The 15,958-nt window shown below is 36.8% G+C and overlaps 1 protein-coding gene across 1 annotated transcript in view; it reads left to right on the forward strand.

Moving 5' to 3' along the window:
• Window positions 1–15,958, forward strand: part of FCHO2 (FCH domain only 2) — a 151,567-nt gene that overhangs the window by 32,802 nt on the left and 102,807 nt on the right. The gene's annotated exons all lie outside the window — the stretch shown is intronic.

The following is a 15,958-nucleotide window of genomic DNA, read 5'->3' on the forward strand; positions in this document are numbered from 1 at the left end:
TGTGTGTGTGTGTGTGTGTGTGTGTGTGTGTGTGTGTGTGTGTGTGTGTGTGCGGGGTGTCACTATCACTTATGGGTTTTTTTGTTTCACTGTTAACATCCCTTAACTCTTCTTTATAAGTGCCTCCCCCCCCCCCAGAAAAAGCCCTCTCATAACAAATGAGAATAATCTAGCATTGACCATGTCTAAAAATGTAGGTTTCTTTCTTCACCTCTTTGCCAAGAAGAGTCATCATTAGTCCCTAGAGTTCTTTTTGATCAGTGCATCTATCATAGTTCTCAATTCTCTCATAGTTTTTTCATTTATGGCATAATCATAATATAAATTGTTCTCTTGCTTCTGATAACCTTACTCTCCATTAATTCATACAAGTCCTCCCCAGGTTTCTTTGAATCTATGTCCCCATTTCTTTCTTTTTTTTTTTAAAGGCAATTGGGGTTAAGTGACTTGCCCAGGGTCACACAGCTAGTAAGTGTCAATTGGTCTGAGACCGGATTTGAACTCAGGTCCTCTTGACTTCAGGGCCGGTTCTCTATCCACTGCACCACCTAGCTGCCCCTATGTCTCCATTTCTTATGGCACGTTATAATATTCTATCACATTTTCATATACCACAATTTGTTCGGTCATTCCGTAATTGATAGGCACTCATTTTTAGTTCTAGATCTTTGCTACAACAAAAAAAATTCTGCTTTGTTCTTTTAAATGAAAATTTATTTTTTTCAATCAGCAAAAATCCACCTTTTCTTACCCCTTTCTGTGCACCACCCCCACCCCCTGATGAAAGGAAAACAAAATTCTTCTTATAAACATAAAAAGTCTGTAGAGGTAGGAGCAGAACTGAGAGAGAAATGAACATGAGCACTTACTCCAGATGGTAGATCAGAACTTGCCATTGGGAGTACACGGCTCCAGGAATGGAAGCATCTTCGGGTTGAGAAGGCAGGTAGGATAGAGGTGGAGAAGTCCAGAATCAGGAGTGAATTCAAGAGAGAAGAAAAAATACTCAAGCAAAACAAATTTCCACATTGGCCATGTCCAAACAAACACCATACACAATACATGCATGCATGCATATGTATGGGTGTATATGTACTGCTCAGGATTCTGAGTCTTTCAGTTATTTTTCATTAAAATATTTTTGTCATTTCATAAATAATTCTACTGTTCACTTTGCATCAGCTCATACAAGTCTTCCCAGGAGGCCATCCTCTTCAATTTTTAGAGCACAGTTGTATTCCTTCACAATTAGTTGATGAACATCTAATCACTCCTTTAATCTAGCCTTCTTCCCATTTCTCTCTTATTTCTCAGTTGAGTAAGATATACCCAATTCTCTGTGTGTTTGTGTGTGTGTGTTCAAATGAGAGTGAGGCACAAGTGTCAGCACCCATCCCTTCCTCCTTGTTTGTTTGAATCTGGACTATATGAGGTAAATTTTTCATCTTTCCCTCTCTGTCAAGTTTATTTCTTTTACTCTCCCTTTCTGTTCACCTCTTAAGATCATCATGACATAACAGAACTATCCCTAGGCCTTCTGTGTAATTAGACTCCCTCTGTATCCTTGAGAAGGGGACATATGTATCATCTCTCCATATTAGAATGTACACAGTTTGTCCTTGTTTAGTCCCTAGAAATTTTTCTTTTGTATTTGTTTGCCTTTTTATTTTTGTTTTAACTCCTGTGTTTACACTTCAGAATCCCTTTGCAGCTCTGGTTTTTTTATCAGGAATTTGAAAGTCCTCTATTTAATAATGATGATGATGATGATAATAGTAATATCTAACACTTATGTAGCACTTACTGAGCACTATGCTAATTGCTTTCTAACTGTTGTCTCATTTGAGCCTTACAATGATCCTGGGAGGTAGGTGCTATTATTATCTTTATTTTATAGATGAGGAAACTCAAGCAAACAGGCTAAGTGACTTGCTCAAAGTTACACAACTGTTAAATGTCTTAGACCAAATTTGAATTCAAGTCTTCTTGACTAGAACATCTAGAGTTCCAGGGCTGGAATTCCATCCACACAATACCACCTAGCTGCCAATTTCACCTTAAAAAAATTTTTTTTCCTCCCCTTTTTTGTTGTGTAAAGTATTCTTGGTTGTAAGCCTTTATCATTTCCCTTCTTGGAATGTGATATTCCAAGCTGTCTTCTCCTTTAAAATGGCTGCTTGATCATGTGTAATTCTGACTGTGGCTCATTTGTAGTTGAATTCTTCCTTCTTTTTTTTTAATTTAATTTAATTTTTAAGATATATTTATTTATTTTTAGTTTTCAGCATTCATTTCCACAAGATTTTGAGTTCCAAATTTTCTCCCCATCTCACCCCTCCCCCCATCCCATGATGGCGTGCATTATGAATACCCCATTCTCCTAATCTCCTCTCCCTTCTGTCACCCCCTCTTTTCTTATCCCCTTCTCCTTCTATTTTCCTGTAGGGCAGGATAGATTTCTATACCCCATTGCCTGTATATCTTATTTCCCAGTTGCATGTAAAAACAATTTTTAACATTTGTTTTTAAAGCTTTGGGTTCCAAATTCTCTCTCTTCTTCCCTCCCCACCCACCCTCATTGAGATGGCAAGCAACTCAATACAGGTTATACATGTGTAGTCATGCAAAACACTTCCATAGTAGTCATGTTGTGAAAAACTAAGTATATTTCCCTTCTTCCTATCCTACCCCCTGTTCATTCTATTCTCTCTTTTGACCCTGTCCCTCCTCAGAAGTGTTTGCTTCTGATTACCCCCTCCCCCAATCTGCCCTCCCCTTTATCATCTCCCCCTCTTTCCCCTTCTCCCCTGTTCTCCTGTAGGGTAGATTTCCATACCCAATTGAGTGTGTATGTTATTCTTTCCTTAAGCCAAATCCAATGAGAATAAGATTCACTCATTCCATCTCACCTTTCCCCACTTCCCCTCCACTGTAAAAGCTTTTTCTTGTCTGTTTTATGTGAGATAATTTACTCCATTCTGCCTTTTCATTTCTCCCTCTCCTAGTATAATCCTCTTTCACCATTTAATTTTATTTTTTTAAATATCACCCCTTCATTTTCAACTCACCCTGTGCCCTCTATCTATCTATCTATCTATCTATCTATCTATCTATCTATCTATCTGTCTATCTATCTATTTTTTTCCATCCAGCTACTCCAATACTGACAAAGGTCTCATGAGTTACAAATATCATCTTTCCATGTAGGAATTGTAAACAGTTCAACTTTAGTAAGTCCCTTAAGATTTCTTTTTTCCTGTTTACCTTTTCATGCTTCTCTTGAGTCTTGTATTTGAAAGTCAAATTTTCTATTCAGCTTTGCTTCCTTCATCAAGAATGCTTGAAAGTCCTCTATTTCACTGAATGTCCATTTTTTCCCCTGAAGGATTATACTCAATATTGCTGGGTAGGTGATTGGTCGTAATCCTATCTCCTTTGCCCTCTGTGATATATTCCAAGCCCTCCGTTGCCTCAAAGTAGAAGCTGCTAAATCTTGTGTTATCCTGATTGTGTTTCCACAGTACCTGAATTGTTTCTTTCTGGCTGCTTGCAATATTTTCTTCCTGATCTGGGAACTCTGGAATTTAACTATAATATTCCTAGGTGTTTTCCTTTGGGGATGTCTCTCAGGAGGTGATTGGTGGATTCTTTCCATTTCTATTTTACCCTCTGGTTCTAGAGTATCAGCAGTTTTCCTTGATAATTTCTTGAAAGATAATGTCTAGGCTCTTTTTTTGATCATGGCTTTCAGGTAGTCCAATGATTTTAAAATTATCTTTCCTGGATTTATTTTCCAGATCAGTTGTTTTTCCAGGAAGATATTTCACATTGTCTTCTATTTTTTCATTCTTTTGGTTTTGTTTTACAATTTCTTGATTTCTCATAAAGTCTTTAGCTTCCATTTGCTTCATTCTAATTTTTAAGGAAATATTTTCTTCATTGAGCTTTTGAACTTCCTTTTCCATTTGGCCAATTCTGCTTTTTAAGGCATTTTTTTCCTCATTGGCTTTTTGGACCTCTTTTGCCATTTAGATTAGCCTAGTTTTTAAGGTGTTATTTTCTTCAGTATTTTTTTGGGTCTCCTTTAGCAAGCTGTTGACTTGTTTTTCATGATTTTCTTGCATCACTCTCATTTCTCTTCCCAGCTTTTCCTCTACTTCTCTTACTTGCTTCTCCAAATCCTTTTTGAGCTCTTCCAAGGCCTGTGACTGATTCATATTTTTCTTGGAGGCTTTGGATGTAGGAGCTTTGACTGTGTTGTCTTTTTTTGGTTGTATGTTTTGATCTTCTTTGTCACCAAAGTAAAATTCCATGGTCTGACTTTTTTTGCTCTGTTTGCTTATGATCCCAGCCAATTATTTGACTTTTAAACTCTTTGTTAAGGTAGGGGTCTGCTTCCAGTGTAGAGGATGTATTGTCCCAAACTTTAGGGGTTTTGTGCAGCAGTTTTCAGAGATAATTCTATGGACCTGTAAATTTTCAGTTCTTCCAAGGTGGTATGATCAAAGGCGAGGTGTTTATCTTTTCCTGGTCTGTGTTCTGGTCTATGAGTTATCACAAGCATTCTTTTCTGCCTTGGAACTGTGAGGAGGATTTCCTCTCCACAGCCACTACAAGCTCCCCCACTCCAGCACTCCTCCTTGCCCCTGGACCACCAACCAGAACTGTGACCCAGATCCAAGCATGGGCAAAGCAAGAGAATCCTGCCTCAGCACCAGCAAAGAGATCCCTACAGTCCCCTTCTGATCAGCCACTCCATCCCCCCTTTGTCCTGTAGTTGAATTCTTTCTAGCTCCTTGCAGTGTTTTTTCTTTGATGTGGAAGCTCTGGAATTTGACAGTGAGAGTTTCAATTTGGGGTTTTTCAGGAGGCGATGGATAGATTTTTTCTATTTCCACTTTGCCCTCTGGTTCTAAGAGATATGAGCAGTTTTCTTTGATTTCTTGTAATATTATATTTAGTTTCTTTTCTTTTATTTCCTTTTTTTTTTTTGGACATGGCTTTCAGGTAGTCTAATGATTGTTAAATTTATTCTCCTCGGTCTGTTTTCTCTTTGTTCTGTTCTGATTTTCAGGGATTTTGTTGTGTGGGTGAAGATTTGTGCCTCGTTATTCCATGCTTTTTTCTTAATTTCTTTCTTCCTTAGCTCTCATTTCTTTTCTAGTTTTTTCTTCCAGCCCTCTCTTTTCCTTTATAAAAACATTCTTTAATTCTTTTTTAATCTTTTGCTTCATTTCTTCCAGAAATTCTAGTTGAATTTGTGCCTAAGCTTGAGTTTTTCTTTGAGGCTTTTCTTGTAGAGGTTTTAGGTTTATTTTCTTCTAGATTTATGTCTTTTTTTAAAAATTATTTTCATTTATTTTGTTAAATATTTCCCAGTTACATGTAAAAAACTTTTTTTAGCGATCATTTTAAAAAATTTTGAGTTCCAAATTCATTCTCTCTCTCCCTCCAGCTCCTCTCCCCTCCTTGAGAATGCAGCAGTTTGATTTTGGTTATTCATGTGAGGTCATGCAAAACATATTTCCATATTAGTCATGTTGTAAAAGAAGAAATATGAGAAAAATAAAGTTAAAAAAGTATGCTTCAATCTACATTCAGAGTTCATCAGTTCTCTCTCTGAAAGTGGATAGCATTTTGTATCATGAGTCTTTTGGAATTGTCTTGGATCTTTGTCTTGATCAGAGTTGCTTAGTCTTTCATACTTGATCATTCTTACAATGTTGCTGTTGCCGTGTCCAGTATTCTCCTGATTCTGCTTATGTCACTTTGCATCAGTTCACATAAGTCTTCCCAGGTTTTTCTGAAACTGACCTGCTTGTCATTTCTCAGGCACTACTGTATTCCATCACAATCTTATACCACACCTTGTTCAGCCATTCCGTGGTTGATGGGCATCCCCTCAATTTCTCATTCTTTGCCACCACAAAAAGAATTGCTATAAATATTTTTGTACAAATAGGTCCTTTTCCCTTTCCTTTGATCTTTTGGGAATACAGACCTAATAGTGGTATTGCTGGATCAAAGGATGTGCACAGTTTTATAGCTTTTTGGGCATAGTTCCAAATTTTTCTCTAGAATGGTTGGATTAGTTCACAACTCTGCTAACAGTGTATTAGTATTCCAGTTTTTCCACATCCCCTCTAGCATTTCTTTTTCCTTTTCTATCGTGTTAGCCAATCTTATGGGTATGAGTGGTATTTCAGAGTTGTTTTAATTTGCATTTCTCTAATCAGTACTGATTTAGAGTAGTTTTAATGTGATTATTGATAATTTTGATTTCTTCTTCTGAAAACTGCCTATTCATATCTAGGTTTGTGCCTTTAGTTTTCTTGTCACTGTAACAGCTTTTTTATGATGGGGTTCTTTTTTGTTTGTTCATTCTTCCAACCTGCTTCTTGACTTCAGACTTTGTGTTAGGGCCAGATTTTACTCACTTCTAGAGGGAATATGCAGGCTGATCCTTTTGCCACTTTCTTGGGATACTGAGTGTTGTTATTCAGAGGCCTCTCAGGCAGTACAGATTGGGGACCTGAAAACCTTCAGGGCTTCCAAAGTTGTCAGAACTAGGGCAAAGTCTGATCACTACCACACCTCAGTCTAAGCTATGCGAGTTTCTGACCTGGGTTTGAGTCTCAGCAACAGAGGATGCTGATGAATTCAGCTACTGCCAATCACTTGGAAAGCTCTGCTGTTTCAGAAGGACAGAATTGTTGATGTGCCCTAGGTCTGGGATTCCTGCCCTAGTAATGACTATCTGTGCAACAAACTGGGATAGAGACATTTAAAGAACAGGACACAATGAAAAAATATTACGGATTAAAGGAAGCTCAACAGGTAAATCCAGACAAAAAGAGTGAATCCACAACAAACACTCTGCCCCTGGTATCTGAGTGACACAGCTGCTTCTGAACTTGTTCCTTGCTCAGTATATAACTCAGAGCCCCTGACCACTCCTCACCAGGACTGTCTTCCCCACTCCCCCAGATGCAGGTCCCCTTTTCATTCTGTCTTGAATCTGTGACCCAGAATTGAGGTAGTCAATAACAGCTAGTTGCACCAATCTCTGTACCCTACACAAGATCAGGCCCCTCTCTGCTGGATTTGGAACCTCTTTTTGCCCTGGTGCATAACCTCTACCTGCAATGGAATGCCCTCTATCAAGTCATTCTTGGCCAGACCTCATTCCTAGTGTCCATAGGTATTTGTTTGCCTTTCTATGCCAATCTGTGCTGGAAAGATATCTTACTATGATTAATTTTCTTGGATTTCCCAATTAGGATTAGGTGTGGGATTTTTTACGTTTATTTGGAGGAGTTGTTGGGAGTAGCTCAATATATTTTTTCTTCTATTCTGCCTTCCCAAAGGGCTGATTTAAATATTTTTTTGTGTATATGGGGACTTTTTCTCTTTTATCTCTTTGAAGTTTAAGTCCAGTAGGGGTATCACTGGATCAAAGATATGTCAAGTTTAGTGACATTTTGGATATAGTTCCAAATTGCTTTCCAGAGAGGTTGAATCAATTCACAGCCCTACCAGCATGTAATAACCGTGCCTGTTCTCCCACACAGTCCCTCCAACAATTGTTAGTTTTCCTTTTTTTTTTTTTTTATGGTTCCTTTGCCAGTTTGGTTGGTGGGAGGTAGAACTCTAGAGTTGTTTTAATTTATATTTCTCTTAAGTGATTTGAACATTTTTTTGCGTGGTTGGTAATTGCTAGCATTTTTTCTTTTGAGAACTGCCTGTTTCTATCCTTTGACCTAGTACTTATTGGGGAATGGCTCTTGTTCTTCTATATTTGAATCAATTCTTTAATTGTAGATATCAACTCTTTATCAAAGAAATTTGCTGCAAAGATTTCCCCCCTCAGTTTAATAGCTTTCTTTCTAATTCTAACTGTATTTTGTTTGTGCAGAATTTTTTCAGCTTTATATAATTAAAACTATCTATTGTGATGTTCTCGTGATCCTCTTTAAACTTTGGTCAAGAATTCATTTATCTATAGATGTGAATAGTAACTCTTTCCCTGATTTTCTAATGTGTTTATGAGGTACCTAAGTTGTGTAGTGGATAGAGCGCTGGGCCTGAAGTCAGGAAGACTGAAGTTTAAATTCAGCCTCAGAAATGCCTTACCAGTGTGATCCTGGGCAAATCACTTAACCTCTGTCTGCCTCAGTTTCTGAATTATGAAATGTGCCTAATAACAGCACCTACCTCACTGGGTGGTTGTGAGGATTAAATGAGATATTTGCCCTTAACACAGTGCTTGGCACATAGTAGGCTTATTCCTTCCTTTCCTCCTAGTTTAGTTATGGTTCTCAGGGTATCTGATGATTTTTAAACTACCTTTATTTTCCAGGTCAGTTTTTCATGGTAGATACCTTTCTTCTTTTTCCCCAGTTTGTTTGACTTTGAATATTTCCTGTTGTCTCACGGAGTCATTGAGATCTGATTTTTATATACTTATTACTTGGGTAACAATTTTTATCTTCTATTCTAAATTATTTATTCTTCAATCTTTTTCTCCAGAGTTTTAATTTCAATTTTATTTTTTTGTATCATGCTTAATTTCTTTGAGTCATTTTTACCATCCTTGTGGCTAAGCCTTTTTTTCCCCTCCTGTGGCTCTACTACTGTTTGTTGTGGATTCACTCTTTTTGTCTGGATTTACCTGTTGAGCTTCCTTTAATCCGTAATATTTTTTCATTGTGTCCTGTTCTTTAAATGTTTACTGGTCTTTTCCCCAGTGCAGCCCAAAGCCTACAGGCTTTGATCCCTTTACTGGGATGGCTGGCTTCTTGGTGCAGCCTTTCTCCTAGACACTGCTGGCTTCTTGCCTCCTTTTTTTCTGGAGTGAATAGAGGCTTTTCTGATTTGTTTTCTTTTGTTTTTTTTGTTTTTTTTTGTTTTTGTTTTTGAGAAGGACTGGTGGGGAATTCTTTATTATTTCATCTGGGAACCCCTTCAGATTTTTGCTGGGGTGTGTCATAGGCTTTTTATCTATTAAGGTTGTCAACTTAATAAGAATCATGGAATCAATTCTATCTCTATTCCACAAAGCAGCTTTCGCAAAATAAAGGTGTTAGGTCTTAGTAAACTTTTTTCTGGGTTGAGCAGGGGAAGGAGAGATGTGGAAAAAGAAGAGATGTTGGATCTTGTTTCTCTGGCCATTGGGGTGGGGGAATAGTGCACAACCCTCCTGTGCCTCCTAAAAATCTCTATTAAATCTAACATAATAGTAAAACTATCCTTAAACTGTCCTTTTTATGTCTTCTTCTGAACTGACCTCACAGTGTAGTTTTAAAAGTGTTTCATTAATACTATTCTCTTCTTTTTTGCATCCGTATCTCTGCCTACCAGTTATATCTCCCACCGTCCGTTTCTCTGAATAGAAACCTTCCCCTGTAACACATAAGTATAATCAAGCAAAATAAATCAGTGTGTTGTCTGAGAGTGGAAAAGTGTCTTGTTTTGCATTTCTAACCCATCATTTCTCTGCCAAGGGTCTGGAAGCATTCTTCAGCATTAGTCTTTGTCCATATCATTTCATACTATTTTGCTGTAGAGGATCTATCCAACATTTGGAGATCTTCGTCTGCTGTTTGCAATATTTTTATTGGTGCTGATGTAGCACTCAGGTTACCCATCTATTAACTTTCTCTATCTTCTTGATCAGTCCATTTCCTTTTCCAGTCAGACCTGATGTCTTTTACACTGCTTTTTGTATGTAAGCTTACAGTTAGAGATATATTTTAATCTATACATTTATTTGTTCTTTTTTTTAAAAGATTATTTTTTAAAGATAGCTCTCTCCCCTCAAAGAGTCATATAAAAAAGAAAAAGGAAAAAAATGTTCATCAAAACTAATTAGCATACCAACCAAATGTAACCTTATATTCAGAATTCCAAACTTATATTCCCTTTCCTCTACAGAGGGAAGGAGGTGCATTCATCTGTCTTTTTGTGAACAAGCTTGGTCATTATGATTACATAATGTTCAGTTTCTTATTGCTATTGTGGTTTATTATGTTTATTTTGATGTCATTTTGAACACAATATTCAAGCCTATTTAATATGATGTTTCTTTTACTAATCAAAAATATTTATTGGGATTTCTGTAGTAAAACATTTGACTTGGGTACTGTTTGGTTCAAGGAGTAGTAATGGGCTGTTTTTGTTTTCTTTTAAAGCAAAGCTGTGGTATATTTGAAAGCACATATATTTGAAAATAAGCACTAATGATTGGTTGAGTGTTGCTTTTATTTGCTATTTATGCACTATGGTTTTGTGGTAAACCACAAACTCCCCCAAATTTCAATTGGAAAAAGATTTTTAAAGAAAGGTTTACCCAACCATTCACTTGTTTGATGTTGTGCACTTCATTTAGAAAGTAAGCCACATAGTACTATTAATAGGAACTGTAACCACAATTCAGTAAGCAACTGAGTGTAGGTTTCCGAATCACTTATGCAAATATTCTGTTTCTAGAGACCATCTGTACTAACTGAATAACTTTCTGTTAACCAAAGGAAGTTATTGGTTTGCTGCTATCTTTTCTTCTTTATATCCCTATACAGTGCCATGAACATAGATGCCCAATTAATAACCGGTTACTGATGAGAATTTAATTTAAAGAAATTAATATTTTGAGTTTTTTAAAAATATAAATGCTATGTTTTTAATATGGAGTAACTAGAGATTTTCTTGAAGTTGCCCATTTCATGTATTCTAATCTTATTCTCTGTGGATAATCTGTATTTGCTTTTTAAAAAATAAGTTTTTATTGATGTCTTTCTTTTACACCATAATTTTCCCCTTCCCAGAGAACTATTTCATGTAACATATATTATTTTTTTAGAGATTAAAAAAAAAGAGGAAAAAAATAAGCACCATTAATCAGTATATGAGAAATGTTTGAAAATACGTGCAGTGGACAGCACTTGGCCTTCCATCCTTTGCAGAGGGATGAGGTGGGGGGATGTCTTCTTTTATATCTTTTCTGTAGCCCATGCTTGTTCTTTGTAATTTTGCAACGTTCACTTTTGATTTGTGTTTGTGTGTTTCTACTTAAATTGTTGTAGTCATTGTGTATTTTTTTAGTGTTTTTATTAAAATGTGTATTTATGACTGTCTTTTTTTTTTTTAACAACGTATTAGGTGCCCTCACTATTCCTTTCCTCTCCCAAATGACCATCCTATGTAACAAATAGTATTTTTTTTTTAAAGATGAAAGAAAAGTAGAGGAAAAATTTATCATAATTGATCCATACTTCAAAAAAAAAGGTCTGAAAATATATGCAATGTGAAATACTTCTAGTATATCTCCACAAGGGATTGGGATGGGGGAGTCTTCTCATTTCTTCTTTTGAGCTATGATTATTCTTTATAATTTCACAACATTTACTTTTGAATTTTGTTCTTTCCACTTACATTGTTGAAGTCATTGTGTACAGTATATTGTTTTCTTGACTCTTCTTGCTTTTTTCTGCATCAGTTCATGTAGATCTTTCTGTGATTCGCTGTATTCATCACATCACTTTTTACAGCACAGTAATATTTCATTACTTTTACACACTACAACAGTTTGTTTAGCCATCTCTAATCGATGGACACCTACTTTGTTTACAATTTTTTAGCATCATAAAAAGTGCTGCTGTAAATATTTTGATGTTTATGGGGACTTTTTTCTTATCAGTGGTCTCCTTGGGATGTAAATCTAGTAATAGAATCTCTGAGTCAAAAGTATGAACATTTTAGTTACTTTCTTTTTATAATTTCAGATTGGTTATCCTGATTCATAGCTTCACTAACGTTGTACTAGTGTACATATCTTCCCCTGCCAACATGGTTTTGGTTTTTGTTTATCTTTTTGGTTATCTTTACCAATTTTCTGAGTGTGAAGTGAAACCATGATGTTGTTTTGATTTTCATTTCTTCTTAGTGATTTGGAGCATTCTTTTATATGGCCCTTCTTAGGAGAAAAAATTATTTGTATCTTTAGACCACTTATCTATTGGACAATGACTTTCGGTTATATCTATATCTATACATATAAATATAGCTGTGGAGAGATATTGTATATGTATCTTAGATACCAAAGCAGAGAAATTTTGTTCAAAATGTTTTTCCATTTGACCACCTTCCTTCTTATTCTCGATGCATTAATTTTGTTTGTGCAGGAGCTTTTCAGTTTCATGTGATCAAAGTTATCTATTTCCTCTCTCCTTTGTTTGGTTAAGAATATATTTCCGGCCTATAGCTGTGAAAGGTAAATGATCAGCTTCTCCTAATTTTTTAATATTATGATCTTTAATATTAATGTCACAGATCCATATAAAAGGGACAGCTAGTGGTGCAGTAGATAGAGTGCTGGGCTTGGAGTCAGGAAGACTCATCTTCTCGAATTCAAATCTGGCCTCAGATTCTACTAGCTGTGTAATCTTGGGCAAGTCACTTAACCTTATTTGCCTCAGTTTTCTCGTCTGGAAAATGAGCTGGAGAAGGAAATGACAAAACATTCCAGCATCTTTAAAAAAAAAACCCCAAACCCAAATGTGGTCATGAAGAATTGGACATGACTGAAACGTCTGAACTGCAACAGTAACAATCCATATAGAATATAGTGTGGACTGTGGGGTAAGGTATTGATCTAAGCCCAATTTCTGCTAGATTGCTTAGTAGTTTTTAATCAATTAGGAAGTTCTTTCCTAACTTATTTGTTTTCCATTTTATTGAATACAGAGTTATTGAGTTCTGTTCTTTCAGATTCTCCATTGTTTAGTCTGTTCCATTGATCTACTTCTCTATTTTTAAAACCAGTACCAGATGGTATTGATAACTGCTGCTTTATAATATAGTTTAAGATCTGATTGTGCCATTCCCCCTTCATCCCTACATCTTTTCATTATTTTCTTTGATAGTCTGGATCTGTTATTTTCTCCAAATAATTTTTTTTAATTTTATCTGGTCCTGTAAAGTATCACTTTGATAGTTTGATTGGTATAGCATTAAACTATGTATTAACTTTGGTAATGTTGTCATTTTTATTATATTGGTGTGGTCCATTGGTGAGCAATAAATATTCTTCCAGCAATTTAATGCTCTTTATATGTTTAGGGAGCGCCTTGTAATTAAATCTGTACAAGTATTATATTTACTCCCTTATTTTCTTTATTTTGTCTTATTGCAGTTGGTAGTATTTCTAGAGTGATATCAAATTATAGTGGAGAGAGTAGACATCTTGTATTTATTGGAGAAATTTCTAGTGTATCCCTGTTGCATGTGATGCTTGCTTTTAATTTTTATATACTTTTTATGATATTAAAGAAGTCTCTCTACCTATATTTTGCAGGGGTTTTTTTTTTTTATAACTTGAGTGTTGTACTTTGTGGAAGGCTTTTTCTGTTTGTGAGATAATAAGTTGGATTTAGATGTTTTAAATAGAATTTTGTTTAATGTTGTCATCCTTATATCCTTAGCATAAATTCAGTTTGGGTAGTGATGAGTGATTTCTTGGATGAATTGTTGTAGTCTTTTTGAGACAATTTTATTTTAAAATATGTTAATCAATATTCAGGAATAATATTAATTTATTCTTAATTTTAACTAAGAAGTCTTTATTCATATTCAGAATGCAAAGGAAGTACTTTTTGTAATGGAGAGATTTGACTCATCTATCATTTGGCAACTGCTACAAAAGTTCCAGTCCAGTCCTTCATCATTCTATGGAATTGATCCTGGGTTATTAAAACTTTTGCCAGTGGTATACAAACCCTGGCAAGCTTTAACAAGCAAGTCTCAGGATGGACTGAATTTGCTCTCTGAGGACCAATCTGGTTAAGTATAGAGAGGCTTTTCCCCATGGTCTCAGTCCCATGTGAACCTTCTTTCTGTTTTCACAATGACAGTGACAGAAAAGGGACGGAAGTGTTAATCACAGTTTTTAGACCATCTGTAAACATTGTTACCAGGCATGATGAGACATACCTGTAATCTCTGCTACAATTGGAGTTTTGCAGAGGAAGAAGCTGAGATTTTTGGGTTACTTGAGCTTGGGCATTCCGGATTTCAGACAATCAGGTGTCAGTGCTGTGTCCAGAACCATTATGGTGAACTACCTTTCCCAGCAAAGAACCACCAGTCTGCCCACAGAAGGGTGAACTGACTGAATCAGTAGTGGGAAGGGGCCCATTAGAGGCTTCTATACTTCCTGTCTGGCTAAGGTAGGGAAACCCAGTCTGATATAAAACAAACCAAAAAACAACATTAATATTTTTGTTCTAACCAACTCTAGTGTAACTCTCATGTTGGTGAGAGTTTAAAAGAATAGAATCATATCTTGCTATAACTAAAACCAAAAGGGCATAAGGACATTGGAGCTATATGGAAAGGTAGTTCATAGGTCCACTGTGGAACAAATAAAGGAAGTGGTGAATTTGGTCTCTTCATGTGCCTAAAGACAGTAAGAAAAATCAGCTGATAAGATGGTTGATGATCATGGGTAAAAACAAAAAAGCCACCATGAAGATAATTTCAGGTTAACTACCAACATCTCTTCCAGAGTGGTAGAGAAATTCTATGAAGAATTTGACAAGATCTTCCTAAATAGCATATGTACTAAGGAATTATCACCATTTATACTCATTGACTTCATTATGAAGCTAGAGACATGGGGGAAGATGATAAAAGAGTTTCTATTAGAAAATTTAGTTCTGTATTAAGAAATGTAAGAGGCCAAAGACTTTGTAGACTATTCAGAAGCCTCACATAAAGTACAAATGGCCTTTTTTTAAATGGCCATATTTAAATAAGTTTTATTAATCCTTTTTACATCATAGCAAATACTTTCCTTAAGAATAAAGTTGATGGGGCAGCTAGATGGCGCAGTGGATAGAGCACCGGCCTTGAAGTCAGGAGGACCCAAGTTCAAATCCGGCCTCAGATCCAACACTTGACATGTACTAGCTGTGTGACCTTGGGCAAGTCACTTAACCCCAATTGCCTTACCAAAAAAAAAAAAAAAAAAGAATAAAGTTGGAAGGCAAGAGACAGGGACAGTTTGGTTACTAGTGTGGGAGTCTGTTAGGTGAATTCGGACTATTGACTAGTTAGAACAAAGGTCAAAATCAAGAACACTGGTTTGAGAGTCACAAAGCCTGAGCTTGAATCCTGACCATGCAGCTTATTGCCTTTGTAAACTTGGGTGAGCTATTTAACCAATTTTTTAGGCCTCTGTTTTCTCATCTGTAAATAAAGAGGGGGGGCGGAGCCAAGATGGCAGAGTAAAAGCAGTGACTTTCTTGAGCTTTCCCCCAAACCCTTCCAAATACCTATAAAAAATGGCTCTAAACAAATTCTAAAGCAGCAGAACCCACAAAAAGACAGAGTGAAACAAATTTCCAGCCCAAGACAGCCTGGATGGTTGATCAGAAAGGTATATCACGCCTGGCTAGGAGAGGAGCGCAGTTTGGCGTGGGCTTGCAGGCCGCAGCAACCCTGGAGCAGGCCTCAGAGGACTGAATCGCGGGCAACTGTGGTGGTTTCCAGACTTCTCAACCCATGAATGCCAAAGACAACTTGGAAGGTCAGTGGGAAAAGTCAGTGTCAACGGGGAGAGAGAGAAGCCAGTGGTCTCAGCTCCAGTCCCTGAGCTCGGTGGGGGCAGCAGCTGCCTCCTGAGCTTCCAGCCCACAGACTGAGGGGGAATCGAGTGACTGATCAGAGGGGGATTGCAGGGATCTCTCTGCTGGTGCAGGATTCTCTTGCTTTGCCTGTGCTTGAATCTGGGTCACAGTTCTAGGTGGCGGTCCTGGGGCAAGGAGGAGCGCTGGTGTGGTGGAGCTTGTAGTGGTGTGGAGAGGAAACCCTCCTCATAGTTCCAAGACAGAAAAGAGTGCTTGTGGTCACTCATAGACCAGAGCACAGGCCAGGAAAGGAGTAAACACCTCACCCTTGATCA

Source organism: Vombatus ursinus, unplaced genomic scaffold, assembly GCF_900497805.2.
Source record: "Vombatus ursinus unplaced genomic scaffold, bare-nosed wombat genome assembly UNPS02014774.1, whole genome shotgun sequence".
NCBI classification, from domain to species: Eukaryota; Metazoa; Chordata; class Mammalia; order Diprotodontia; family Vombatidae; genus Vombatus; species Vombatus ursinus.